Source organism: Camelus ferus, chromosome 25 (genome assembly GCF_009834535.1).
Source record: "Camelus ferus isolate YT-003-E chromosome 25, BCGSAC_Cfer_1.0, whole genome shotgun sequence".
NCBI lineage: Eukaryota > Metazoa > Chordata > Mammalia > Artiodactyla > Camelidae > Camelus > Camelus ferus.
Window position 1 is genome coordinate 29,120,485 of NC_045720.1, and position 27,351 is coordinate 29,147,835.

The 27,351-nt window shown below is 43.4% G+C and overlaps 1 long non-coding RNA gene across 2 annotated transcripts; it reads left to right on the plus strand.

The window, feature by feature from the left end:
* Positions 1-2,028: 2,028 nt before the first annotated feature.
* On the plus strand, positions 2,029-24,938 carry LOC116659890. 2 transcript variants are annotated; one of them, XR_004315266.1, is made up of 3 exons: positions 2,029-2,063; positions 22,819-22,904; positions 24,739-24,938. It is a non-coding gene; the product is annotated as an uncharacterized LOC116659890 (long non-coding RNA). The 2 variants fall into 2 exon arrangements; XR_004315265.1 differs by lacking the exon at positions 2,029-2,063 and having other exon boundaries at positions 17,978-22,904.
* The last annotated feature ends 2,413 nt before the right edge of the window (positions 24,939-27,351 follow it).

Below are 27,351 nucleotides of genomic sequence, written 5' to 3' on the forward strand. Positions count from 1 at the left end.
ACAACTCTGTGAATATACTAAAAACATCAAATTGTATACTATAAATGGGTGAGTTGCATGCTATATGAGTTATATTTTAACAAAGCTTTTTTAAAAAGCAGAGATCATTAAACAAAATTTAAAAATAAACTGAGTTTTTAAATCATTCTGGCTCAGAGACACCCCTACCCCTAGCACTGCCGCCTTCCTACTACTGCCTTCTGCCCACCTGCAGGGCTCTTCCTGCAGAATCTGTAAGCAATGATCAGGCCTAAATTGTCCAGACCACAGGTTACAAAATGACTTTGGGACACCATGTGGCCTCTTCTTTTTTTAGCCTACAGAGCACTTAAAATACTAAAAAAAATTAATTACCAACATTTTAAAATTAGAAGAGTTCACATTAAATGTGGATTTTTGGCTTCTGGGGTTGGAGGAGGTGGGAAAAACAAAACAAAAACAAAGTGAAGAAAACCCTCAACTTGATGGCCACAATGGACCTGCGTTTCCAACGTGGAAAAGTGAGACTGTCCTTTTTAGGACATGATGCCCTTCCCAGTTTGCCCCTGTACACCAGCCTAAGTCACTTTGTTACTTCTTTTAAAGCCCTTAGGGACATTTGAGTTTGCAATACCTGCTTAGACCTTTCCCTGCATCAAAATTTCCTTGTTCATCATCTCATTGTCTCAGGTTCTGTTTGATGATTGGCTAATCCTGGGGTTTCCAACCCTGGCTGCACATCAGAACCTCCTGGGGCTCTTGCAAAAAGTCCCTAAACAAGGCTGCATCCCAAGCAGGTAAATCAGAATTTATCAGGGTGAGGCCCAGGCCTACTATTGAAAAACAGAACAGAAACACAGCTCCTTAGGTGATTCCAAAGTGTATCGGGGAAGCCACTGGGCTAACTGCTAATCCAATTCAAGAACAAATTTAGCATTCAATAATGGTTTAATGGCTTCTTGGACAACTTCTGCTTTTTAAGCTTCACCTTGAGGAGTAAATTATGTGGAAATGGAAGGCAGAACAAAGAGGATGGTTTTGTGAACCTTTGACTTGATTTTCAAATCGGAGTTGGCAGATGTTTGGACCCAAATGTAACTGCCATTTCTGTAACACTTGTCATGTTGAAAGATTCTGTAATCATTACAACATGCATGGACAAGTCATGGTGCCTTCACAGCTTTACATGGTGCCTTTTTGTTATTTTTAACCAGCAACTTTTTAAATCAACAAATGTGACTTGCTATGGAGACCTTCTGTGGGTTCTGGAAATGTCGTTGAGTTTGACAAGTATGGGAAGTTTTGGTGGCTTTTTGAGAGGTCCCTAGTGGCTAACACAGCAGGGCAGGGACATACACTGGCAACCAACTGATAAATACTGGTTGAATGAATTGACAAGACATTTGCTTCTCATCATCTCCAGTGGAGATGGAAGATTTGGAGACATTACGTGGTGGACGACCGGAGGTGGGGGGAGGGTTGGCGGAGGGAGGAGGGGAAGAGATTCCTTAGATGGCCCCCTTTTCCAGTTTTTCGTTAAGCTCTGGGTAGAGAAAACACTGATCAGGCAAAGCAGCCCATCTCACCCTTGTGGGCCTGTCCTTCCAAGGCCCTTGAACTTCACTGCTGCGTAGCAGGGACCCCGGGGGTCTCCCAGTGGAAACCTAGAAGGTGCTCTATGTTGGCTCTGACCTTCCCACGACCTTAACAGGCAAACGGATGGCACCCTTGCAAAGCACCAGTGTAGCCTCGCTAGAAGCCTGGCAGTGGGCTAGGACTCGGAGGCTCAACAGGGGTAATAAGCGTGGTGGCTGCACCCGGGCAAGATGGGGGTGTTCACTGCACCTGCAAACCCCGCGCCTCAGCTTGGCGCTCTGCACCCCGGGCGTCGGCCCAACCTGGAGAGGCTGCCTGCGGGGCCGCGGTGGGGAGGAGGGGTCGGCGGCCGCGGGGAGGGAGGCGGCGAGCGAGGCTGGGGAGGGGGGCGCGGCAGGCGGCGGTGCTGGCCAGGGGGAGGCGGGCGGAGGGAAGGCGCTGCCGCCGCCTCACCCGCGGCAGCACAGACGCCGGGAGCAGCCGAGGCGGTGAGTCGCAGCGTCTTCCCTCCGCTTCTGCCGAGCCAGCGCCGAGTGGGAATTGTAGCTCGGGAGGATGCAGCGGGGGCGGCGGCGCCGGGAGCGGCTGCTGGGGGAACCGGCACGCTAGGGGCGCGGCGGGCGTGGGGGTGGGCGCCAGGAGCGCGCGGTCCTGAGGACCTGGTTCCCGCAGCCCTTCCCAGGTGCAGCTCCTCCTGTCAATTCCCCTGCCCTTCCCTGAGTGCCTCTGAGGTAAAATAAAACAAAGCCAAAGACGCTGAGGATGGGTGGCAGGAAAGGAGAGAGCAACTTTGCAGAGGGACGCGCAGAGGCGCGCGGGGCAGGCAGGATGGGGGCGCGCCGGGTCGGAAGGGGGCGTTCGTGCGCCTGGTGGCCAGGGACACCAGAAGCACCCCTCCTGGGGTCGGGGGAGGAGGTTGGGGTCCAGGGCACTCGCCGGTTCCTGGGTCTTCTAAGTCGGCTCCGAGAGGCCGCAGCAGGCGAGTGCGTTGGGTGGGTGTCTGGGGAGGGGGCTTAGGGAACCACCGAAAGGCGCCAGTTGAACCCATAGGAGGAAGTGGTCTGCATTTTAGACTCAGGATCTTAAAGATTTGTGTCTCTTGCCCCCAGAGACTCGGAAGGGGTGTGCTGGGGAGATGTGTTTGAGTGTTTTTCAGTGCATACCGATTTATTTTTAGCTCCCAGAGAAGCAGGATGTGCAAAGTGGGTTGTATCAGCCCGGGAGGGGCAGGAGGTCTCCCTGTCCGCAGGAAATGCACAAGTTTCTTGCAGCAGATGCTTGCTTTAACTTTCATGCCTGGAGAAAGAAAGCCATTTGGCTCTCTGAAGGTCTCCCCACCAGGGCTACTTTCTTCCTGCGGGGTCTGTCGGAGACCGCTGGCCAGGCGAGTGCTTCAGTTGTTCAGCGCTTAGCCCCAAATAATGGTACACGTTCTGCTCCGTAGGGCAACGAGTGTGAACGCAGAAGTAGGGCTGCCAAGGTCTCGCTGAGAAGGAAACCACACAAGCTTGCTCAAAGTTTTCCCAGTTCTGACTGATTTGAAAATAATAGAGCCAAGCCTCTGTATTACCAAGAGCAGGCTTCACTGTCTGGATTTCTCAGACTTAATTGGTAATGATTGTGAGGTTTTTCATTCCAGCTGGGAGATGCCTGTATTTTAGGGTCAAATGCAGCATCAGGGACCGCAGACGAGAAAGGGGTGCTGGTGTGCTGGGGAGACTGTGGGTGTATGGGGAGTGCTGGTTGAAGGCTAAATACAGACTTGGGGGTGGGGCTTCCTTCAGAAGAGACGGCTTCAGAAGCTGAAACCCAAATGTTCAGTTATCCAAGCCAGACCCCTGGAAATTGCCCTAGAGTCTCCCCCATTAAAACCACTCAGTGGCCATCCTGAATATCCACTCCCTGCAAGTTTGCTGGGCTATGGGCTGTGAGGAGCATGGGCTCTGCAGCCAGGCTGCTGGGTTTGGGTTCTAGTTGGGACACAAATTGCTCCCAGACCAGGGGCTCCTTGCTTAATCTTTCTCTGTTTCCTGATCTGTGGCATGAGGTTGATAATCGGTACCAAACCTATCTCAGGCTTGTTGTGAAGATAAAGTGAATTAATAACCAGAAAGCACTTCGTGCAGTGTCTTGTCATTTGCAAGTGTTGCACACGGGTGAGCTCTTATTATTATTCTTGTTGATGTCTGCCTCCTCTGGCCCTACTGTCACCAGTTTAGTTCATAACCTCATCACTTCTTGCTCCAGTTGCCTTCACACCAGGCTCCTTGCTCCAAATCAGGACACTCTTGCTCCAGTCTGTTCTCCAAACTGCAGCTAGAAGGCTTGTTTTGAAAACAAAAATCTAAGCCAGTCATTCAGCTTCATTTCCTTCAGGGGTTTACTATGGCTTTCAGGATAGTTTGGACCCCAGGACCTTCATGACCCTACCCTTGTCTCCTTGCCAGCGTCAGCTCCCAAGCCTCCCTATGTGCAGCCTTGGCCCAAGCCACTGAGTCTTAGCACCTGTCATCTTCCCACCCTTCCTTGTCTGATCAACTCCTGGGCATTCTTCCCTACTCAGTGGCAGCGACTCTGCCTTCCAGCAAATTTCTCGGTATCTCCCCCTCCCCCCACCACCTTGCTTCGTGCTGGAATGTTACCCTGCACATACTCCTCTCATCACGCTGCATCATCATCTCCATGTATCTTCCCTGCCTGCAAGTGCCTGGAGAGGTGGATTGTGATTATCAGTAATTAGAGTTGGATGAATAAATGAACATTAGTCAAGCAAAGTTCATTCCTTTTCACTAAAACTGGAAACAAACATGGACAATAATAGAGAAGAGGACCAAACCAATCTTTATATATACACTGCAATAAAAAAAGCTATGGGAAATATTAAGGAATCAAGGGTTGGTCGATAGAAATGTGACACACTGTCTTGGAACAGTTTCTGAGGGTTTTTTTTAAAGTGGTGAGGTGTCAGACTAACAGTGGAGAAATGTAGTGCTCTGAACTCTTACCTTACTTTCCTCATAAAAATGTTGAACATCACAGACTGGCCGTGGGGAATGGAGGTTCGGCTCTTTGAGGGGTTGTGCAGTAAATCTGTTTCTGGAGGCAGAGGTGAAGGTCATCGCATGTGTGGGCTTTGTAGCTCTTCCTTGGATTGTAGCTTCCCCCAGAGTGTGGGTTTCAGCTTGCCCTCGGATTGGTATGATGAGAACAGGAACTCTCCCATCATCAAAGCTCCTCTGTACTTCTCAGGCAATTCAGTATGTTCTGTGGGTACACTCTTAACTGAGGTGGCATTTCCAAGCGCTCCACAGCTGAGCCTCCAGGAGCCCTGCAGAGGGAGATAAGACGGTGTCTGGATTTCTGGGACAGCCCCAGAGTCTGATTTCAAGGCTCCAGAGCAGGGGGTTTTATAAGCTAAAAGATCAAAAAATGCTTCTTACATTTTTAAAGGGTTGTAAACAAAACAAATCAACACAAAGAAGAATATGTAATGGAGAGCATGTCTAAAAATACTTAATACCTAGTTCTTTACAGAAAAACTGCCTACCACTGTTCTGGAGCTGAGGCAATTGGCTTCATTTTGTGTGTCATCTTTGATTGATTGGTAGTGGCTGCCTGGAGAGCTGGGTTGAAGAGGAATTCAAGGCTGGGACCAGGCTCAGTAGGAAAGAGTGCTGTGGTCAGTTAGTGATGACTGTCAGTGTGTGGGATTAGGAAGTAATGACAGCCAGGCTTGGTTGTCACCATCCCTCTATCTCTGTCACTATGATAGAATATCACTGAAGAAGAGTGAAGGCAAAAATCAGGGACAGAGCCCATAGATTAGAAATGATTCCTAGAAGAAGCCAGGAATTTTCCACCACAACCATAAACTATGGCCACAGTTAACATGAGTAGTTTCCATTTATCAAGTGTGCACTATGTATGTACATGAGGATCACGTTTCATCTGTGTAATAACTTTTTGAGGAAATACTTATCTTAATTAGGACTCAATTCTGCTGCAAGGATCAGAAACCCCAAAGCTCAAACTATTTTGAGGGAAAAAAAAGGAATATTATTTTGGCTTCCTCCTCAGTCCAGAGGAAGAAACTTCAGGTATGGCTTGATTTGGGGCTCAAGCATCATTACTTGTACCTGATTTCTATCTTCCCAGTTCTTGGTTGCTTTCTTGGAGTTGGCACCATTTTTAGATGCTGGTTCATGGCAGGATGGCTGTAAGAGCTCTAGGCCTTATGTAAGCTGGGATTTAAGTCCAGCTAGAAAGTGGGAGCCTCTATCCCAGCACTACCCACAGTGGCTGGCTGTAGTCATTGGCTTTCATTGGGTCCCATGCCTGTTCCTCTGACCAGAATTCCACACTAGTCTAGGGCTTGGGCTTGGTTACAGGTTTCATCCCTGAGTCATAGGCTAAGAAGTAGGAGCAAGGGTATTTCTCCAGCAGAACACTGTTATACTCTTACTAGGAGACTGGCCAATGGATTTTGGATTACAAAGCAATGGACATCCAATATAGTAGAGTCAGCATTCCCACCTAACAGATGAGGGAAACAGGCTAAGGGGCACTCAATAACTCCCTAGGACACATGGCTTGCAAATGAAAGAGTTCTGACTTGCAGAACTCTGCAATTTATGCACTTGGTAAAATTATTTGTGAACAGAACAATTTAAAGTGAATTTTGTATGCAGCTCTATTCTTTTCATTTCTGAAAATATACATAACTAACTTCAAGAAATGCTAAATACTGACCAGAAGATGTGAGAAAAAAGAGAACGTAGATTTCTTCGACTAGACCTTTACTTACGTATTCAACCAATATTTTTGAGAAGTTTCTACGTGCTCAACATTTTGTTAAATTCTAGGGATTTGGATGAATATGATCTAGTCCCTTGTCTTGAAGGAATTTGTATCCCAACATGAAAGTGCAAGACATAATTAGGGAACAGACTGCTGGAATGAGGGGTATGTTGGGGGGAAGTGCAGGAACTGAGCCCCCTTGACAGAGACAGTGACCTTCCAGTTTGTTTATCCCCAGTGTGGTGCTTTGTGCAATAGATGAGTAATAAATATTTCTTAAATACATTTTAAAATTGTGGTTAAATACACATAACATAAATTTTTACTATTTTAACCATTTTTTGAGTGCATAGCTTTATGGCATTAAGTACATTCACACTGTTGTGCATCTATCACCACCATCCATCCCCAGAACGTTTTCATCTTCCCAAACTAAAACTCCATACCCGTTATACAAAAACTTTTCATTTCCCCCTGCCCCCTAGCCCATGGCCACCACCGTTCATTCTACTTTATGTCTTTATGGATCTGACTATTCTAAGTACCTCTATAAGTGGAATCATAGAATATTTGTCTTTTTGTGACTAGCTTATTTCACTTAGCATAGTGCTTGTTTTCAAGGTTCATTCAGATTGTAGCATGTGTTGGAATTTCCTTTCTTTTTAAAGCTGAATAATATTACAGTGTATGGATAGACTATACCACATGTGTTTACCCATTTACCTGTAGATGGATGCTTGGGTTGCTTCCATCTTCTGGCTGTTTTGAGCAATGCCGCTGTGAACAGGGTCTCACAGGGAGGCAGATGACACGCTCAAAAGATCACTGAAGTAAGCTTAATGAAGGGACTATTAGTAGTCCCTGCTTATCCTTGATTTTGCTTTCTGAGGTTTCAGTTACCCGAGGTGAACCGTGGTCTGAAAATGTAACGTGGAAAATTCTAGAAATAAACAATCGTAAGTTCGAAACTGCCGCCATTCTGCGCAGTGTGGTGAAATCTCGCGTAATCTGCTCCGTTCGCCCCACGCGAGCCTGGGCGCTTGGTCCCGTGAATCCCGCCTCGTAGTCTCGTGGCAGAGCCGCTGTCCGGGTGTCTCAGCGCTTGTGTTCATCCTACTTTTACTTAATAATGGCCCCAAAGCGCAAGAGGAGTGCTGCTGACAATTCGGATACACCAAAGAGAAGCTATAAAGTGCTTCCTTTAAGTGAAATGGTGAAAATTCTCGACTTAAGGAAAGAAGATAAAACCTTAACGCTGAGTTTGCTAAGATTTACGGTAAGAACGAATCGAATCTTCTATCCGTGAAATTGTGAAAAAGGAAAAAGAAATTCATGCTAGTTTTGCTGTCATACCTCAGACTGCTAATGTAACAGCCCCAGTGCACGAAAAATGCTTAATTGTGATGGAAAAGGCATTAAATTTGTACCATAAGATATTCTGAGGAAGACTGACCACATTCACGTAAGTTCGATTTCAGTATATTGTTATAATTCTATATTATTATAATTACTGTTGTCAATCTCTTATGTACCTAATTTATAAATTAAACTTTACTATAGGTACGTAAGTATAGGAAAAATTTTACAGGGCTCGGTACTATCCGTGGTTTCTGGCAACTACTGGGGCTCTTGGAACGTATATGGGGTTGACAATATGTCCCATGGATGAACGGGGACCACTGTATTCAGAAAGATGTGGGCAAAGTTAAGGGAAGACACCACCGGCTAGCTAGCCAAGTGTGCAAGCCTTTACATCCCTTCCCTGAAAGGGTGATTGCTCTTCAGTAGAAAAACACAGCTGCCAAGCTGTGGCCTGGCTGGGAGGCACCCGGTGAATAAGTTCCTGACCAGTCTTTTTTCCCCCTCTCTGGTCTTCTGTTGGTGCCTTCCAATTAGCCAAACCAACCAGAAGCTGGAGGGCAAGAAATGCAGAGACTACCTTGTGCTGAGAAATCAGCCTTCCAGTGCTGAGACCAGAGTAAGGGAGGGAGGAGGGTGGATCTGGAGGGGCAACAAGCAGAGAGAACCCAGCCCTAGAGAGCATTACAGTTATCTTTACAGGTAAGGGAACTAAAGCATCAAGAGGTTGAGCGACCTATCCTACATCAGTAACTTGGAAGTTGTGGAGCTGGGATTTAACCCACGGACATTTCCTCTGTACATCCAGTTGGATCTGGAACGTTAGTTTTTCCTGAAAACTGTGTGTTTTGATTCTTTCGTAATAATCTGATTTGTACAAACTCAGCTTGGCTGTCAAAATGTAGAGTAAGGTACTGCTCAGAATTCACCCCCTCTCCCCCTTTCTTTTCTAAATAACAGCATGTATTTTGTAGATATGTTTCATAGCTGATCGTTGTATTTCCATTAAAAAGTCTTTTCCATATACTTGATGGGGTTGACAATATGTCCTTGAAACATAAGTGAAAAAGATGTAAGTTTGTTTTGTTTTGCTTTCAGCTGAAAACCCCAAAGGAGTTGACAGTGTAACCTGGCTGCTTAAACATTAATGAGACCTTGGGCTGCGTTAGAAGAGTGTTGAGGACAAGGGAGATGGTGCTGTTCTGGCGGAGGGAATGCAGAGGGCAGTGTCTAGTGTGGTGGGGGGTGGAGCCCCCCTCCCCTGAGGCATGACTGAGGGGCTCTCTAGCCAGAAAAAGTTCTGTGGGAGCCCGATTATTATGGTCTCCAAATACGTGAAGTACTGTGTTGGGGAAAAGACCTATTCTGGGGCCAGAACTGGGTCACTGTGAAAACAGAACAGGCTGCTTTTGGAAGGCCTCATATTTTCCATTACCGGAGGTTGCGAAGAGGAGGCCACAGGTGAGAGATGTGGCTGAGGGCTTGTATTAGTTTCCTGTGGCCTCCAACAAATCACCACAAGCTGGGTGACTTAAAATAACAGAAAGTTATTTTCTCACCATTTTGAAGGCAGAAGTCGGAAATCAAGTTATCAGCAGGGCCAAGCTTTTTCCAGAGGCTCTGGAGGAGAAGACCCTCCTTGCTTCTAGGCTGGTGGCCATCAGCATTTCTGGGCTTGAGGCTGCATTACTCCCGTCTCTGCCTCTGGTCACATGGAGTCCTCTTCACCTCTGTGTGTCTCTTATAAGGACACTTGTCATTGGATTTAGGGCTCACCTGTATAATAATTCCAGGTGATTTCCACCCCCTCCCCCCCAGTTTTATTGTGAAAGGCTGACATACATCACTGTAAATGTAAGATGTACAGCATGATGGTTTAATTTACATATAGTGTGAAATGATTACCACAAAGGTTCAGCTACCAACCATCGTCTTACATAGATACAATAAAAAGAAAAGAAAAAAGAAAAGATAAAAAATTGTTTTCCCCTTGTCACGAGAATTCTTAGGGTTTATTCTCTTAACATCTTTCCCATACATCACACAGCAGCGCTAACTATAGTCATCACATTCTACATTCCATCTCTGCTACTTATCTTATAACTCAAAGTTTATACCTTTTGACCATCTTCCTCCAATTCTTTCTTCTCCCACCTGCTGCCTCTGGTAACCACAGGTCTGATCTTTTTTTCTGTGAGTTTGGTAGGTTTTTAAAATTTGTTTGTTTTTAGATTTCACATGTAAGTGATATCATATAATAATTTCTTTCTTGGTCTGACTTACTTCATTTAGCATAATGCCTTCGAGGTCCATCCATGTTGCTGCAAATGATAGTATTTTCTCATTTTAACAGCTGAATAATATTCCATTGTGTATATAAGCCACAACTTCTTTATCTATTCATTGTCAGTGAACACTTACATGTCTTGGCTATTGTAAATAATGCTGCTATGAACAGGGGGTTGCAGATAATATTTTTGAGTTAGTGTTTTCATTTCCTTTAGACATATTCCCAGAAATAGAATGGCTGGGTCATATGGTATAGTTCTATTTTTAATTTTTTGAGGATCTTCCATACTGTTTGTCATAGTGGCTGCACCAATTTACAATCCCACCAATAGTGCACAAGAGTTCCCTTTTCTTCACATCCACACCAATATTTGTGATCTCTTGTCTTTTTAGTAATGACCATTCTAATGAGGATGAGTTGCTTTCTCATTGTGGTTTTAATTTGCATTTTACAGGATGATCTTATTTCAAGATCCTTAACTTAATTACATCTGCAAAGACCCTTTTAAAAATAAGAGCACATTCACCTGTTCCTGGGGTTTGGATGTGGACATATCTTTTGGGGGGCAGCATTCACCCCACAACAGGGCTCATGAGTGTACCTTGCAACCCTTGATCCTCCAATTCTGTCACAATGCCTATAGATTTGATTTACTACCTGGACTATAGGTTCCTTAACATAGTACAGATCTTGCAGATGCTTTTAATTTGATCTATTGAAATTTTATTTTTACTTTAAATGACAAAACAAAATTCTTAGAATCTGCCATCCTTATTTCTGAAATGAAGGGGTGACTGAAAGAAGCTCACAAAAACCAGTTTGATCCCTAACTTGGATGGAAGTTTTCTGTGCTTTGCTTTGCCCAGTGGCCTTAGAGGAAATGAATGGGAGAAGGGTAGCCACTGGTCCTGTTCTGGCTTCTCACCTGGGATTGCCAGATTTTAAAACTGCAGTTACTTAGAGGAAGCCTCAGAATGTTGAGTCTTCCAGGAAAATGAGGCAGAAGCAGTAAAAGCTCAAGTTTCTAGTCTTTCAGAAAGCAGTGGCTTAGAAATATGAGCTGTAAATCTTGCCAGCCCATTAACAAGCCTTTTATGCGTGTATTTTCAATACTGAGTCTCAAACTGGGGCCTGTGGACACCAGGCACAAAAGACAAGGTCAAGAGTAGCTTTGGCAATTACCTGGCTAATTTGATGACTAACTCATCAAGTGGAATACATCGAGAGAGTCCACCCCAGGGCGTAAATTATTCTGTTTGTCTGTATTGATCACATTAACTGAGCCAAAATCTACTCCCTCTGTGCTATGGAGAGGCAGTTGTAATTAAGGTTGGTTTCTCTCCAGGGGGCAGCTAATTTTGGTTTCTCAGCCACTTGGCAGTTTGACTTCAAAAGAGAAAGAGGAAAGGAAAAAAAGGTAAAATATCCCTTCACTTTATTGTGTTATATATTCTGCTATAACAGTTGTTCCTCTGGTTAGTATTAACTTTGGATCTATTTGCTTTGAATAGTATTCCTGGAATACTCTGATACTTAGAGAATTTAGTCTCACCTGCTGAAGAAAATGGCTTGCCTTGCACAAGACCAGCTATATGATTTATGAGGCCCAGTGCAAAGTGAAAATGTGGGGCCCTTGTTAGGAAGTTATTAAGAATTTCAAGATGGTGTGGCAGAGCATTAGACCAAGCATGGGGCCCTCCTGAGCATGGTGCCTTGTGTAACTGCACAGGTCACTTGCCCATGAAGTTGGCTCTGGCGTCACGTAGATGGTAAGGATGGCATCTTCTGGCTTATTAGCACCATCTTGACCCCTCAAGAGTGACCAGGCCAGTTTACTCTCCTTCAGTTGAAGCACACTTTTCTGCAGGGACAAGGACAGCAGACAGGCTGGCCATCTCTTATTGCCCCCTCCATATCCTCTGTCCTCCCTTGTCTACCTGGCTCTGTGCCCTGAGAGCTGGATCTCTACCATCACCATCAATTTCCATCTTTGTCTTCTGATTTCTAGTATAGTTCAGCCAATGGTGGGTCCAGCCTACTGTTGGGTGGGTGGGAGGAGAGTGAGGTAGGGCATTTATTTCCTCCGTTCCCTCCTACTGGGTTGCGTGCTGCAGGTTGACTTGTCTGTCCCTAAAGGCCACAGCTCCTGCCAGGCATCCTCTCCCTACAGCCATCCTTTTTGGGTTCCTTTAGCCACTCTGCATGCAGGCCTAGGATGGTGACACTGCTTGCTGTCACAAACCTTCACTGCTTAACTGAGCCTCTCCTTGCTGTTTTCTCAACAGCCTCCTCAGCAGGACTCCTCAGTAGGATCACAGAGCCCTCAGGGGCCCACCTGGGCCCTGGTGGATGTGACAACCTTCTGTCGGGGCTTGACCGCAGCTTGCGCTGCTACAGAGCCAAAAGGGCAGCTGAGGACTCTGATAACACTTGACTGCTGCCTCGGCTCCTGGAAAAGCGGGGTAGGCAGGAAGCAGGGGGTCCACACCGCAGGGGAGAACACGTGCTTGGATTGGGGCATTTGAATTCTCTGGCATGAGTCTGGGTGAGTCATCTCATCTGCAAAACAAGCATAGTGATCGTTCTTTGCTTCTAGGGTTGTTTTGAGCATGAAGTGACGTCATGCGGGCACCGAGCTTACAGCAGGGCTGGGTATGCAATAAGTGCTCATGGAGAACTTTTACCATTAGTTCTCTGGAGTGTCCCACTCAAAGGAGACTGTCCCCCTTGTCTCTGAACCAAGGCACTTCCAGCCTAGACTACACAATGATTATCAAGTTGTCACTGTTTCACTGTTGTCTCAGATGGTATTTCTGTCTATTCAGTGAGACTATAGTGTTCTGGAGGTCAGGGATTCTATTTCAGAATTGTTTTGGTACGGATCTAAGTTCCCAACCTAGTATCCAGCACATCAGTAAGTGGTCAAGAAATACGTTGTGGCTAAATATAAAGTGACCATATAATTCATTGTTCACACCAGGACACTTTTGAGTGTGAAGGAGGAGAGCTTTTCAATGATTATAACAAAAAACAGGCCCAAGTAGGGATGTCCTAGGCAATCCAGGCGAACAGGGACATAAGGTCACCCCAGTTAAGTGGGACTTAAGAGTTTTCCAAATGTGTTTTAAAGTTTGTCAGGCTACCCTCCTTTGTATTAGTCTGCCTTTGGTTTATGAGATAAAAAATGAGATTTCAACAACATAGAAAAAATATGTTTAACACTCTTACTAGATTCTTGGCCCAAATCTGAGACAATAGGTCAAGGCTTCTTACACAAATAGAGACCTGCTTTTATACTTTATTACCCTACTTATATGGGGCACCTACTTACAAAACTTTCTACTGCACCTACCTCTTTCCCCTACTTAGTCTCCTAATTATTGTCCTTCTTGCAATAGTGATCATTTATGTTCAAAAGATGGCAAAAATAGATCCATATACATATATTTTTCCGAACATCTTTGTCTTTGTATTTCTGGTTGCCTAGGTGACATTTCCAAGAGAATGTGTGCTAATCTGCTATTATTAAAGCAGAGATAACATAGCAACTATTTTTAGGCCCTTCTATACCTTTCTTTTTCTCCACTAGACCATGTAATTGATTTAATTTTTTCTGTTTCCATTACTGGAAAGCCATGTATAGCTTCCTCCCTCTAGTTCTAATTTGAGGATTGGTTAACTTTTTGAAAACTGGCATAGTAATTCGGGACCTACTCCGTTCAGCGTTGCTAAATCTATACTGATTGTTTGTTTGTTTGGTTAGTTGATGCCAGTTGTTTTTCCTGCAGGTTGTCCAAGCCAAGCTTGGGCAAGGATATTTTTGGTAGAAGCGAAAAGGGATGCAGACACAATCTGTAGATCTGTCGGGGAGAGAGTGCACCTCCTCTGCAGCTGGATTAACCCGGCTTCAGTCTTAGTGCTGCTACTTACCAGCCGAGCGACCTCCGGAAGCTTGTATCTTCAGGTGGCAACTGGGCAATGAGTCAGTCATACCTGCTTCATGGGGCTGCTGTGAAGGTTGAGAGGGTGAGTGGGCAGCACCTGTGAGCACGGGGAGCAGCATCTCACACAGGGGACTCCTGCCGCTGCTGTGGCTGCTCTTTACTGTCCATGGTGCAAGGATACCACCTTTCAGAAGATAATTTCATACAAGATATTGCACATACTTGAATTTACTAAAGAGATAAATTAGGGGGATTATTATTTTCTTTACTAAAATGTCTTTTGTTTTAATAAGCATTTCAGAAAATTTCTTTTAATGGTGAACAAACCATTGGGTATACTTTTAGTAGTATTGAAATTAAAAATCTCTAATTTACCCCCATACTTTCAGGAACGTAACTGTAGTATTATTACCCTTAATTTAAAGGCAGCGGGTGTTAATATTTGGGGTGCTTTCCTTCATTATTTTTATGTAAAGGTGTATATGATATATATCTCTGTAGTGCTATGCAAGGGATTTTGAACGTTTATCTGATAGTTGTATGTACTTGAAGGTGAAATATTTAGCCTAATTCAGTATTAGGGCTTGAAATACTGATGATAGGGATCTGAGACTATTAATTTGGATTTTATGGCAAGTTTGAGAGGAGTGATGGACTTCAAACTTTGTTATTTAAAATTGTTTAATATTGGAGTGTTATCCTGGCTGAGGTTCCTTTGGTTCTCACTTTTTGTGCATTGCTATTCTATTTTGATAAATAGATTTATCATTTATCATTCAGATTGATCAGATTTGACAGCTGAGGCAGATTGCTGCATCATGGCCCTGGAGTTTGTCTTGCTGCCCTTGGGGACAGAGGAAGGGGGAGGAAGCAGATGTACAGACAGACTAAAAGACACATACACACTTCTCTTTAGACATGTGACCTGGAATTTCTAATAGGATATTTAAAGTAAGAGCCCTTTGATGGGATTTTGCTCTGTGACTTGTCAGAAGGGGAGGAATGGGATGTGGGAAATCTGGGTTGTTGAATTCCCACCACCTCACCCTTTGGAAGACGTGACGGCTATTTCCACGTGAGACCGAAAGGCAGGCAGTGAGAATCATAAGTCAGTTCTGGCCTCTGATGTTTCTTGGGAAAGCAACAGGAAAACTGTGCCTTGTATTTTTTTAATCTAGACTCTTACAGATTATGTTCGCCAGAGCCTGGGTGCTGTTTCCTTCATACCCTCATCCCTACCATTGTAAAAGTAAGGCATTGTCGTGAAATAAAGTCTGCACAGTAGAGAACATTGGAAAGAAGAAAAAAGTAATAATCTAAATATTCAAAGGCAAACAGGGTTAATATTTGGAACATTTCATTATTTTCATAGATTTTTTTCTTTAGTTATACAGTCATATTTAGATATAACTTAAAAAATATTTTAAAATTTAACCATCTACCCTAAGCTCTGATACTGTGATATAATAAGAAATATATATTTGGTCTTTGTCTTCATTTGCCGGCACAGAGCTCCTAAAACCCTTGGAGTTTCTGAGGGATGGGGATAAGAGGAATGTCTTTTGTTACTCACAGTATGCCTCTTTCAACCATATCTGAATTTATGCTAATGAGGTGACTCTTGAAGATAGAGGGTTGGAATTTTAGCTCCTCCCCTCTGCCACTCCCCTACCCCCAACCTCCAGGGAGGGAAAAGGGGCTGGAGATTGAATTCAGTCACTAATGGCCAGTAATTTAATCAACCATGCCATTATGATGGAACCTCCATAAAAATCCTTTGTAATGGGGTTTGGAGACCTTCCAGGTTGCAAAACATAGCAAGTGCTGGGAGGGTGGCATGCTTGGAGAGAGCATGGAAGCTCTAAGCCCCTTCCCCCATACCTCACTGTATGCATCTCTTCCATCTGCCTGTTCCTGAGTTGTATCCCTTTATAGCAAATTGGTACTCTAGTAAGGAAACTGTTTTCTTGAGTTCTGTGAGCTGTTCTAGAAAATCACTGAACCTGAGGAGGGGGGTCTTAGGAACTCCTGATTTATAGCTGGTTGGTCAGAAGCACAGGTGACAACGTAGGACTTGCAACTGGTCTTTGAAGTGGGGAGCAGTCTTGTGGGACTGAGCCCTTAACCTGAGGGGTCTGCATTAACTTCAAGTAGTTAGTAGGAAGAATTGAATTATAGGACACCCAGTTGGTGCTCAGAGAGTTAGAGTATTGGTTGGTGTGGAAAAAACCTTCACACACTGGTGTCAGAAGTGAAGGACTGAGAATAAAAGAAATAGAAGTTTTCACTTTTTACAGGAACTCTACATTTTATTATATACTCTTCGTAGATAATACTTAATTGAGCATATAATATTCTGTTGAATGGCTATACCCCAGGTTGCTTAGCCATTCTGTTCTTGGTCATTTGATAAAAAATCTAAATAATTTTTTTGCTATTATCATTTTAATATAGTAACTTTTACCTTATGTAAGATTATATAAAGACATATTTAATAAGGATATATTTCCAGTGGATTTAATCAATTGAAGTTTTGAACATTTAAAAATAAAAGATGTCCCAGCACTTTTTATTAAGTGCTTTTTTTTTATTGTTTTAACTTTCCGTAAACAAGTGTCTTCTCTTATTTGTGCATTTTTTTTCAACTTAAAATAGTGGTATTATAATCAGAAGGGTCTTTTCTAAGGGAAAACAGATTTTTGCATTTACCGGGAATTAGGTAGATACACTGAGAATAATAACTTGGTTCCCTCGGGTCCCAGATCTTTGCCTTGTAACTTGACTGTCATGATGCAGCTTGTGGGTGTAGTCTGAGCAGTGCTCCCGCTAACAATTTCTCATCTGTCTCTACTGCATTGCCATGAGGTGGTAGGGCCACGAATATCATCTCATCTCACAGGTGAAGAAGCCAAGCAAATCTCAAAGGCTCACTCAGGGTTATTCCTGCTTTCCAATCCAATAGTTCAGTCTTTTATAATCTGTCTGTTATGCTCTTTCTTCTGGTTCCCTTTTATAGTGCTAAGTTTATTTTTGAAATTTCAAGTCTGTTTGGCTGGTTTGATTTCACCATGTAGGGAATTTCAAGAAGGTCATAATGATAGTTTTGCTTAGAAATGAGGGCTCTTCCAGGATTATTATTATTATTATTACTATTATTAAACAAACATTTATTGCATGTCTGCTCTGTACAAGGCACTATGCCAAATGTTGTGAGAATACAAAGTGAATAAAACACTTTTCCTTTCCTCAGTGGATTTACATACATTTCTTTAGCATAGTTTTAGTTCCTTTTGTTAAATTGTGTTCTCTACTGAAGGATACCAGCATTTTGGGTTGCGCTTACTCCATGGTCTTGAAACCCCAGGGGATGATGTTTTCTGTTGAGCAAGTCTTGTGCGTAGAGTGCATTGGCTGCTGTATCCTTTTCAAAGTGCTACTATGAGGCACTTTAAACACCTGAGGACTTGACCGATGCATATTTTATAAGCTAAGATGGACCTGGAGATCTGCGGTAGCTGTGTTACACTTTTGGTCCCAGCTTCTCTTCCTTTGGACATTTAGGTTACTCATTTGGTCAACCAGGATCTAAAAATAAACCTAGAAACTTTGAGAGTGTCTTTTTCCTTGGCTGATTGATGTGTGTTTTCGTGTCTCCCAAACTGCGCTGTGTTACTGTTTACTTTTGCATTATGTATAGCACTTAGCAACCAACAGTGGAAATGAAAGTTAAGAGCACAGGCAGTCCAGGCCGAGCTGGAGGAACCAGCTGGCCAAAGCCTCAGAGAATTCTCCTACCCTCCCCCATTCCTGCACTCTGTGGCCCTGGGGTCTGCGTTGCTGGCATCAAGTTCCTGCTTTTTCATTCTCTGCTGGTGGCCAAATGGGGGCCAGAAGGAGGAACAGGAAGGACCCCGCCGGCCCTACCCTTACCCCTCTCGGTTCCCTTGGTTGGTCAGTGTGGGTGGGGTGAGCTGCCTCACCCCTGGAGTGCAGGCCCTGGTCACCACTGACATCTTGGCTCTGGTGACAGTGTGGTAGGGTCAGAAGCACTATGTCTTATTTGGAGCTCTGAATGCATTTCCATAAAGAACGGTACAAGTTGTGACTGGACTGTGCAGGGCCCACAGGACAAAACTACGTGATTCTTCAGAAAATCTGAGGTTAGGATGACTCTTAGGGTAACATCAGTCTGTGCTGAGAATGTTGTTCTCAGGGGAGAATGCTTTCGAGATTCTAAGCATTCCAGGTTAGGAAGAACCTTAGAACATGATCAGCTTGTAAGTTGAGGGACTGCATGTAAACTCAAAAGTGGTTTTTTCCTGCATGGAAGTGCCCTGTTGTTTGAGACACTGGAGTGTGTCAGTTCTTTTCTCACCCAGCCCTCTTCTGAAGCTGTCAGAAAATATGAATTCTCTGATTTTTAGAGTAGCGAATGTACTAAAAAGGCTCGCATCTTGACTCTACCAAAAGAAAGCAGGAAGAAAGACCCTGGGAATATAGGTTTAGTTCCTCGATTATTGCCTTTTAGCAAAGAATACAAAACCAAATACACCATGGCCTTTGCGGAAGGTCTTAGTTTTTCCCTTGAGAAATAAAAACTTCTGTTCCTTTCTCAGGATTCCTATATACGTCTCATTCTTAATGCATTTTGGGGAACAGATTTGAAGAATATATCTGTGAATGTTTTCTTTTTCCGGGGAAATAGAGGATTTCTTTTTTCTAAATAAAGAGGTTTTTCTAAAGGTGATTTATGTCACCTTTCTTTAGCAAAATCCGTTTTGTTTTTTTGAAGGCTGGAAAGTATAGATCAGCAGTTCAGAGCGATTAAACGATACTTACCTGGACAGGAACCAAGTCTATACAGTTGCTTGTGTAATTTTCACAGAAGGGACAAAACAGTTAAAGAGTAAAATCCCCCAGCTTCTAAATGAATTTTTCTCCCAATCTCGGAAGGGGTGGGCCCACTCGGAACAGGAAGTAATCGCGGGTCAGCGGTTTGAGTAACGAGAGACCGCTTCTGGATTGGGTTTAGCTGTTTTCTTCATGCCGAAAGCCAGGGCAGGCTACAGACGCAACCCTTCTTCTGCAACATCTGCATCTTCCTGGGCACACGTACTGCACGCGGACACCTGCCCCATAAGAATGAGGAGCCGAGGAGACGGCTAGAGCTGGAGGATGCAATGGAAGAGGAGGCTGAGCTTCAAACAGTTGCAGGCAGAGGAGAAGTCTTGAAAGTTGGCCTATCAGCCCTGGTATATGGAATAATTAGTCCCGAGGAGTCAGAGCAGGACCCAAGAGGAACAGGGCACAATACAGAATGGGGACAGGGATGGGGAGTGTCCACTTTCACATGCCACCCATGGCTCAGATCTTCCCCCGTTGAAGTGGATTTTACTTGTAGTTATACCCATATTGACGGTTCCATATGTATTGTGTAAAAATATATTTATGTTTAAGTTAATCAATAAATTAGTGTTTTGGGCCCTCTCAGTTGTCAAGGACTAGGATGTCACTCAAATGAGCTTAAGGCCAATGGGCTTATTGTAACAGTGACAACGACCATCATGACATTGTTCTGAGTACATGATCACACGAACTCTTCCCCCCTGCCCTGGGGAGTAGAGTCTTACCATCCTCATTCTACTGAGGAGGTGCAGGCTTCAGGAATGTGCCCTAAGGCATGTGGCTGGTGGGTGGGAACCTGGACTCACACCCAGGTGGTCACTTGAAAAAACCATAGTCTCTCACCACGGTACTGCTCTGCCCTTTGAAAGGATTCTGAGCCTGTGAAACAAAGAATAGCTGGGTGTCCTGGGGACCGAGACAAAGGGCTGGAAAATTGAGAATGGAGTCATAATCTTTCTCAGAGTTTGTGTGGTTTCTCCTCATTTGGCCCCTCCCGTTTTCTCTCCTATCTTCCTCTGTTGCTTCATTTTACATATGGCCCCTGAATGGTCAGCCATAAGGCTACAGCCTGGGACCTCAGTATCTTCTGGCTCAGTTCATAAGGGAGAGTTTCCTATTGGCCCAGCTCATTGGTTCAGACCACACAGCTATTGCAGCCTGGCCAGGAAAATAATTATCTGCCTTTGGGTTGGCTGTTCATCCCAGGTCCACTGGTGGCTGCCTCGTGCACTGACTTCTCCAGCACCATTTCTGCAAGCAGGGGATTGTGGGTAAGGCATGAGAAGTTGTTTGGAGTAGGAAATTAACATCTGGTATAAGCTCATTTTATAGTTTAATACTTTTAAAGTTAAATAACGCATTTGCTATCCTTATATAAAGTTTCAGGTTAAAAGAATCTGTTATCTGTTAAGACTCTTCAGGTTGATAGAAACCTGATTCAAAGGGGCTTGGAAAAATATCACATTTAATTCATTCTTGTAACTGTGAAGGCTTAAAGCCTTGGCTGGATTCAGGTCTCAGACAATGACATCAGAAATCTGTCTCTTGCCATCACTTGACTTGACATTCACCTGAATTGGTTTCATCCTGAGGCAGGCCCTCCCTTCATGACATCAAGACATAATTGGAAGCTCCAGGCTTGTCTGTTAGCTAAGCCACTCCAGTGGGGAGTTTCTCTTTCTTTGGAGTTCTAGCAAGATTCCCAGGTTTGATTCTCATTGTCTGGATTGGTTCCATGCCAGTTTCTCAACCAAACATGGCAGCCAGGCGAATTGGTCAGGCCTGGGTCACTGCCCACCCTTGGGAAGGGGTTAAATCACCCCTTTATTAAAACACAGGGACTAGGAATGGGGGGGCATAGTCTCCAGTGACAACTGGGATATTAGTACCCAGAGGAATGAGGAAGGATGCTGTCCCCACAAAAATGACCCATGTCCGCTTTGGAACATTTTCAGGTATATCACAAGTAATTGGACATCCATTATCAAGGTTTGGGGGCTCAGGGTAAGCAGTTTGGGTCACTTTATCTTATTTGTATGTGACAAATCCAAAGACCAAAGAAATTATAAGCGTTTGGAAAGGCCTAGATCTGTGGTTTTTAGTCGTTAATCCTGAAAGATGATGCTATTGTATCAAACAAACTTGTTTTTAAGACTTGCATCTTTTTGAGAGAGCCAGTCACCGGATGGTCTTGTCTCCATTTTTTGATTAAGTAGGAGGATAACTCTTGTTAGGTGCCCTCTATTTAAAGTCTAAGCTGTTCTGGCATTGAAATGACTTTGGTGAATTACATAAAGGCTTTGCGTAAACCTTTAGCAGTGCCTAGGATTTAAGATCTAGTTTATCTAGGTAATGATTAAATTGTCCTGTTTATATGTCCATAATCTTAATACCTACTGGGAAGTAATTGCTTGGTTTTTAACTGTCTCATAAATCAGGAACTTCAAGGCCAGGGGAGGTTAAATTAGCAAGTCCTCATGCTTGCAGATACAGGTTGAATCTGTGTAACCTCGAATCTTGAGGAGTAGTGTGTGTGTGTGTGTGTGTGTCTATCTATCTGTGTGTGTGTGTGTGTGTGTGTGTGTGTGTGTGTGTGTAGATACAGCTTTGTGCTGACAGAACTTCCGTATCTCTTTGCTTACTGTACCTACTGCGGTCCCAGATGCCCTTTGGAACAAGTGATCAGCAGCCTGAGCAGACGGATATGGATTGATTTGCCTTAAATCCCAAAGAGGGAGGTAGGGATCGTAGTTGGATACGCAGCAAAAGCTAGAGGAGCAGTGGGGCTTGGAGGAAGGGCGAGAGCATGGTCAGGGATCATTGAAGGCTTCACCAGAGGCAGCGCGTGGAGGGAGCGGGGGCACCTCGCAGGCAGGGCAGTTTAATGGTTAGGCATGTGGGCTTTGGGGTCTGACTTCCTGGTCTGAATCCTCGTGGTGTCTTGCTAGGTTTGTGACTGTGGGCAAGTTACTCAACCCTCTGAGCCTTTGTTGTTTTTAAAAGGAGGATAATGGCAGTACCTGTCTCACAATGTTGGGGAGATTAAATGAGAAAATGCATGTGAAGCTCTCAGAGCTGTGCTTAGTGTGTTGTAAGCATTCAGTAAATTATTAACATTAGTTATCAATATTTTAACGAGCAGAGGATGGGGTAGAGTGTGCCTGGGGAGAAGAGACGTGGTGGTTGCAGGCTGACGACGTGTGTGGACGACGGATGGAGGACATGGCTTGCATCTGTGAACGGCTGTCTGGTTTGTCCGGAGTTCGGGTCACCAAGGCTCCCTTTCTCTCTTCTGTGTTTTCCAAGTCACCTCCTGGAAGAAGTTTCCTGAAAGGGGCTTCAAAGCAGCATAGAAGCATATCCTGGCCTGCCTAACCATGTGTTTCTCATTGTACACGAGCAAACTGGCCTTCTGGTTTATCAATCAGTGTCTTGAGCATTTGGTTGGCGTGAGTCAGTCCCCCAGAGTCTCATCACCCCTGAGGGAACTGATAAAATCAAATTCCTGAATGCAGAGCTGAAGACCAGGCCTTGGACCTGCAGTGACCCCTTGGAGGCGCAGGCACTGAGAGGCCCCGCTCCAAACAGAGAACCCGCCCACCTCTTTTTCTCCTCCTTCTTGCTCCAGCCTTTACACTTTTAAACAGTGTGACAAGATGAACCTCAAATATCTGATGGGATTGGGCAGAGCAGCGGCATGCAGAAGGAAGTGCCCATTAAATGCTTGTTGAACTAATGAAGGGTCTTCGCTGCTGGTGATAGAATGGGCAGTGGCCTGGGGCAGGAGGAGTCATGCTCTGGCAGCAGGAGTCTGAATTCTGGTCCCTTCTCCCACTTAATGTGTGCCTTTAGAGAGATCCTTTAACTGATCTTCACACGCCTTATTTGTGCAACGAGATAAAATCTTTCCCTACTGAAGGCTGAATGCCCTCTTGGTTTCTCTCCCAGCTCTAACAGTTACACCCTAACAAGATGACTGCCAAGAAGGGTTGGGGATGTTATGGCACAAAATTTTCTACCATCTGGAATCCAAGGTGAGCTACAGGTGGCTTCTGCCCTCTCCTGCCCTCTGATTGTTTCACGTTGGCTTTTCTGGTTGCCCCACTTGAAATGAAGCAAGGTTGTGTGGGTGGGGTGTTAGTGGTTGGGAACAAGGGTGAACACAATTCTTGTGTATTATCCACTATGCCCATCACAGCACTGAATGTATAAAAGGAGATCAATAAACACTTGTTAAGTTGAATTGAGTATGAATTCAAATTGCATTCTTATACTAAAGACGTTATTCACCTCATCTACAGCATAGTGATAACACGATAAACACAAGTAAAAAATAAAGCTGGTTATTTTGAAGAACTGAGGACGCTTTATGAGGGCTTTAGTTCTGCTCCAGAATTGCACTCATTTAATAATGACTCATGTTAGTTTATTCTAAGATGTTTTATTATTTTGAAATTACTCCCTCCTACCCCCAACTTCATGAAATATAAAATTAAAACATTAGTTTTGTTTTAAAATTCAGGCTCCCACAGCCTTATGTGCAAGAGTTAGGGCTGTTAATACTGCCAAGTTGTCCTTCACGTGATTTGGATGAATGCTCCTCACATCTTTATTCTTCAGTAGAGGGTTCCTTTCTTGTCTGAGACTAATGTGGGACTCTATTAAAACTGGCCAATAAGTGGAAGCCTATTCTCATATATGCAAGAATTCTAAAGGCTCTCATTGTAGATTCATAACAGCAAAACTAATCACACGTAAGATACCCATTTTCCACTTGTTTGTAGCTTCCTAGAATGAGGTTACAGTTGTGATAAACTTGTATGTCTCCCTCCCTGAAAGCACTGGCTGGCAGCACAGGCTGGAAGTGATTCCTCTGCTCAAGCTGATGCTGTTCAGGACTTGGCTTGCTCCCCTGAATCAAATGTGGCCTTCGTTCATGGAAAGAATGCTGTTAATTCACTCTCTAAATCGAAAGATACATGCTAGAGGCCTGGAGACATGCTTTATTTTTTCCCCCCGTAGTGTTTTTAAAACTTAAACTTTGTTGCCAATTTAAAAAAGAAAATAGATGATGTCTCATACAAATGTGGATTTCAGGCGTCTCTTGAGAAACCATAATATCTGCCAGGAAGATGGCACATTGGCGCGATCTGCGGGCAGAGCAGGGCCTGGGCCTGCTCGCTTTAGAGAGGACACATGCGCACTCATTGATCGAAATCTCCGCGCTCGCTACCATCACAAACCCTGACCTGCGCCACTCAGCCACAGGCCCACCTGCCCTTATACACATTTGCATTTTTTTAATGGTAAAATATACACAATGTAAAATTTACTATTTTAACTATTGTTAAGTGTGTAGTTTAGTGATACCAAGTACATTCACGTTATTGTGCAACTGTCACCACCATCCATATCCAGAACTTTTTCAACTTTCCCAACTGGAACTCTGTTACTCATTAAACAACAACTTCTCATTTCCCTCTCCCTGCAGCTCCTGACAGCCACCATTCTATTTTCTGTCTCTGTGAATTTGACTACTGTAGGTACTTAATATAAATGGAATTATACAATCTTTGCCCTTTTGTGGTTGACTTCTTTCATTTAACATAATGTCTTCAAGGTTCATCCATGTTGTAGCAGGTGTCAGAATTTCCTTCCTTTTTTAAGGCTGAATAATATACTGGAGTGTATGTGCACTATAGTATGTTTATCCATTCATCTGTTAGTAGACATGTGGGTTGCTTCCACCTTTTGGCTATTGTGAGTAGTGCTGCTGTGAACATGGTTGTTCACGTATCTGTTTGAGCCCCTTGAACATTTGTGTTTATTGACAATTTTCTTGATCATTTCCTTGCTATGCTTTTGTAGCTCCAGCCTTCCTTTCTTCCACCGGTCTTCCAAAAGGATAGGGACTGGCTTCAGCTTAATGGATTAACTTCTTTGAGAAGCACTGAAAAATCTTCAAGACATCTCATGAAAACTGACTTAGATCCTTTAAAATTGTAAATGATAGCTTCTGAGGAATTTTCAAAATTTAATGCCACATTAATAAAAATATCTGGAACTAACATTTTGTGATCTATACAATCTTGAGTTTAGTTATAAAAACTCTTGTTTGAAGAAGAAATTTGCAGTGTATTTGATTTTCTTGATCTGAATGAAGCGTGTTCAGTGTGCTATGTATGGTAATGAGACCTTTCTCGGGGAGGTGCTGATAAATGAGAAGTATAAAAATGATTTAGATTTTATTTCTGAATTTTCAGGTTGCATTAAGCTAGGAAAAGTATAATTTTTTTTCTCACTGAGTGCCAAATGGAAAGGTCAAGATGAGTTTTTGCTTTTCTCTTTCAGAGAGTACTGTTTCTGATCTGTTCTTTGTTAATGACAACATCAGCCTAAATGTCATTATCTGACATAGGTACATGGCAATTCCACCTTATTATTATGTGAACAAAATCTTGATATTAACTTGGAAGTTTGGTTATTTAGGTAGGCACTGGGCCAGAATTTGCATTGCTGATATTTACTTAGCATTTTAGACTAATCCAGTTGTGGACATAACTTTTTGAAATTGAGAGTACAACTAATATTGCACAGAGAACATTAAACTCTTTAGGAAAATAAATTATTTTCAAGTACTTTCAGAAAATGAAAAGTATGAGTTTACAAACAATTTGACATCAGATCACAAATCCTTCTCTTCATTAAAGCTGGAAGCCTCATATTTCCTTTCCTACTACATAAGATTTGTTTTAAGAGCCTGGCTCATTTTAATGTTTTCTTAAAAGTTTCATGATTGCATTTCTTTAAAAGTGTTTTATAACCTAGACTTTTAAACTAATACAACAAACCTTCATCCGAATTACTGAATTTTTGCTATAATTATTTTTTATTATTTTTCAGTATGCTTGCAGTTTTAAGAAAACATGCCAGTCTTAATGTGTGTGGGCACATTTTTAATTTCAAATTGGCTTAACCATTAAGTCACATTTCAAGGACCAATTTGGTATCTAATATAGACCCATTATCTCTTGATAAGGACCTATCTCTTCTTATTTACTTATTTTAAAACAAATGCATTTAAATTTTAAGACATGTAGGAGAAATCCCTTAAAAGATAAGATGCAAGATTCTTGTCTCATCTAAGTGTTTATAGTTTGAAGTGCTCTTTCCACCTGGCCCAACCCCATTCACCAAAGATATTGTTTGTAATAGTTCTAAGGAATTGACTTTCCTATGATAAATTTTGGGTGCCCTGGATTATTGGAGAGCATGGGTTAGCAACGGAGGCCATTTTTACTACTCAGGGCTGTTTTATTTGCAAGTAACAGATACCTAACTCAAATTGTTTGGGCAAAATAGCTCAAATAATTGAAAATTCCAGGGTTGGCATTGAGACCCACTTAAGATGTTCAAAGAATATGAGGAATTTGTCTTTCTCACACTTTCTCCCTCTAATGTCTGCTTTCATTTATGTTGATCTAATTCTCAACAAGCTCTCTCCATGTGGAAGCCAAGATGGTGTCCAGGCATACATCACCTTTACAGTTAGCAATCCTAGACAAAAGAGAAAACTTCTTCTACAGAAGCTCTGACAAAATTACAAGAGAGGGATGAACTCAGTTTAGGGTCATGTGCTCATCTCTGCGCCAATTGATGTGGTGGAGGAGTAATGAATGATTGGCCAGACCTGGGTCATATGGCTGTCCCTGAACTAATCACTGTGGTGGGGAGGTGAATACCATGATTGGCCAAGTCTGAGTCATGTGGCCATCACTGTGTCAGGGGTTGGGGAAGGGTTCATTGAATTCCAAGTATTTGAGATGGGTTTCTCATTGGAAGGACAGGGTGTGATGTCAGAAGAAGAAGATACCCAGGACATCATTTAGTTGTCCTGAAATCTCTTTATAAGAAAGGACCAGTTTTATTCATCTTTGTTTCTTTTAGATGACACATGCTTTAACAGAGTTGCTCAATTGATGAGTGGTGAAAGTTTAATTAAGGAATTATTTATAGGATGTCAACAAGGTTAAGGGAAACCATTGAGGAATGGCAAGGCACCTCAGGACCAGAAACTGCTGGAAGCTGTTAGAAAGCTGACCTAGAGAAGTAATGGGAGGCATAGCTCCTGGAATCAGAGAGAGCAGTATGTGTAGGAGAGGGAGGCCTGATAGGAGCCAAGGCCTTGGTTAGAGGAACTCACCACTGTCAAACTATGGCCTGGTAGGGAAGAAATGGGGAGGATAAATACCCCAACTCTCTCTCTCATCCTGACTTCTAGTCTGCTGTGCTTCCCCTGGCCTGAAACCATCTAGAAGCCCAGTTGATGTATTACCCGACGATCAGTCTCCAGGCACCTGGAAGGACAAATAGAGGTCATCTCAGTCTTCTTTCTCACTCTCAGTCTGCTTCTAGCCTCATCTTAATGCAAATCTTCTTAGATGTATTTAGCCTGCTGCTATAACTCATACTTCAAGCAGA